We start from the raw sequence: 2,824 nt of genomic DNA, 5'->3' as shown, positions 1-2,824 counted from the left end.
AAATAGAACATGACACACCAGACACAAGAGCCTTCGGTGGCAGCCAGACGCCAAGTGGCCAGCTTTCCATGCATACTGACAAGTTGCCTGTGATGATGTAGGGAACAGCCCAGAGAGCCTAGGGTTACGGGCCTGCAGGCCTACAACCCTGACATGGGGCTGCCAATGCCGGGTGGTCAAGAGCACCTAGTTGGCGTGGAGGGGGGTTACTAACCCCAACAAGAAGGTTGTGGGTAAGTACCGCCTGTGGCAGCCCAGAACACCTGCAGAGTGGCTAATATTCCCAGAACAATGACAGGGAGCACACTGAGGTCACGGAGACAGCCCAGAGGGCCTCAGGGAGCCGCAAAGGCCAGACAGGGGTCCACCAAGGCTGTGCCTAGAAGGGGCCTCCTCGAGCCTCCTCGAACCCTGACAGAGGTGCTGTGGAGATGCCAGCAACAGCCCAGAGTGCCTAGGGTTACCATCCTGTAGACCCTTGTGATAGGTAGGTTTATTGTGCCAACCTGGCTAATGAACACATGTGGGATTAATTGAAGAGCAGAAATAACAGTTTATTTCTTCTGTTATCTATCTATCTATCTATCTATCTATCTATCTATCTATCTATCTATCTATCTATCTATCTATCTATCTATCTATCTATCTATCTATCTATCTATCTAAATACATATAAAATCATAAGTGTCCTGGTTTGTTTCTCTGGAGAACCCTGTGAACATAACCCCAAACAACTCCAGGGGTCCCACTTTGGCCCCGGTGGGAACAGCGGAGGCCTAAGAACCCCGACAAGGGGGCTTCTGAGGTGCTGGTGGCAGCCTAGAGTGCCTAGTTCAGCAGTTCTCAACCAGTGGGTCGCGACCCCTTTGGGAGTTGAACAACCCTTTCACAGGGGTCACTTAAGACCATCTGAAAACACATATTTCTGATGGTCTTAGCAACCGAGACACTGCTCCTCTATCCGTCTCCAGGCGAGTCCGCCCACATGCAGATACGCCTACATACAAGTACCTGGCACGAAGACTGTTACTCAGGCTACACTATGCTTCAAGACAAAATTTCATTTATTTGTCATTAGAAATAAATATTTCACAATATATAATTACACATTGTTTTTGTGATTCATCACTATGCTTTCATTAAGTTCAATTTGTAACAGTGAATACATCCTGCATATCAGATATTTACATTATGATTCATAACAGTAGCAAACTTACAGTTATGAAGTAGCAACGAAAATTGTTTTATGGTTGGCAGGGTCACCACCACATAAGGTGCCGTATGAAGGTTGAGACCCGCTAGCCTGGGGGAGTGGCTGGCTTTCCCAGAACCCTTATAAGTTGCTTGCTGAGGACCTGGCAGCAGCCCAGAGGGCCTAGCTAAAGTGGCAGGGGGCCACGAACCATGACAAGGAGACTCTAGAAGCTCCACCAGTGATGAGCGCATGTAGGGAGCACAGTCAACATTCCCCAAATCTGACAGGTGGGCTGTGAAGGTTCCACAGCAGCCCAGAGGGCCTAGGATGGCCAGTCTGTAGATCTCAAAGCCCCACAGGGGGACTGTTTGTGGCCAAGTGGCAGCCCAGAACAGCTAAGTGGCCAGCATTCCCAGAAGCCTGACAGGTGGTCCAGACATATGTGCTTGATTTCTTTCAAATGCCTTTACCATGGCATGATCTGCTAACTTTCTTCTAGTGTAGACATTTGATGGAGACCACTCCTTTATCCCGAATCTTCCTATCTACCAAGAGGCAGCATTAGTGAGGCTTCAGAGAGAGCTGGCTGTGGGAGCTTGGGAGGAAGGGATGATAGACATCCTGGAGGATGTTTCGACAGTAGAAGGACCTTTTTCTTTTTTCTCTTAATTAGAGGTGCATACAACTCATCACAATCCATACATACATCAATTGTGTAAAGCACATTTGTACATTCATTGCCCTCATCATTCTCAAAACATTTGCTCACCACTTAAGCCCCCAGCATCAGATCCTCATTTTCCCCCTCCCTCACTGTTCCCCCTCCCTCATGAACCCTAGATAATTTATGAATTATTGTTTTGTCATATCTTGCACTGTCCGACGTCTCCCTTCACCCACGTTTCTGTTGTCTGTCCCCCAGGGAGGAAGTTATATATAGATCCTTATACTAGGTTCCCTCTTTCCACTCCACTCTCCTTCCACCCTTCTGGTATTGCTACTCTCACAACAGGTCCTGAAGGAACCATCTGTCCTGGATTCCCTGTGTTTCCAGTTCCTATCTGTACCAGTATACATCCTCTGGTCTAGCCAGATTTGTAAGGTAGAATTGGAATCATGATAGTGGGGGTGGGCCTGGGGTGGGGGAGAAAACATTTAGGAACTAGAGGAAAGTTGTATGTTTCATCGTTGCTACATTGCACCCTGCCTAGCTAGTCTCCTCCTGTGAACTTTCCATAAGGAGATGTCCAATTGCCTACAGATGGGCTTTGGATCTCCACTCCACACTCCCTCTCATTCACAATGATATGATTTTTTGTTCTTTGATGCCTGATACCTGATCCCTTCAACACCTTGTGATCACTCAGGCTGGTGTGCTTCTTCCATGTGGGCTTTGTTGCTTCTGAGCTAGATGGCCGCTTGTTTACCTTCAATCCTTTAAGACGCCAGACGTTATATCTTTTGATAGCCAGGCACCATCAGCTTTCTTCACCACATTTGCTTATGCACCCATTTGTCTTTAGTGATCATATCAGGGAGGTGAGCACACAACGATATGATTTTTTGTTCTTTGATGCCTGATAACTGATCCCTTCGGCACCTCGTGATCACACAGGCTGGTGTGCTTCT

The sequence above is a fragment of the Tenrec ecaudatus genome, chromosome 12 (assembly GCF_050624435.1).
Source record: "Tenrec ecaudatus isolate mTenEca1 chromosome 12, mTenEca1.hap1, whole genome shotgun sequence".
Taxonomy (NCBI): Eukaryota; Metazoa; Chordata; class Mammalia; order Afrosoricida; family Tenrecidae; genus Tenrec; species Tenrec ecaudatus.
Note: the sequence above shows the minus strand (reverse complement) of the source record.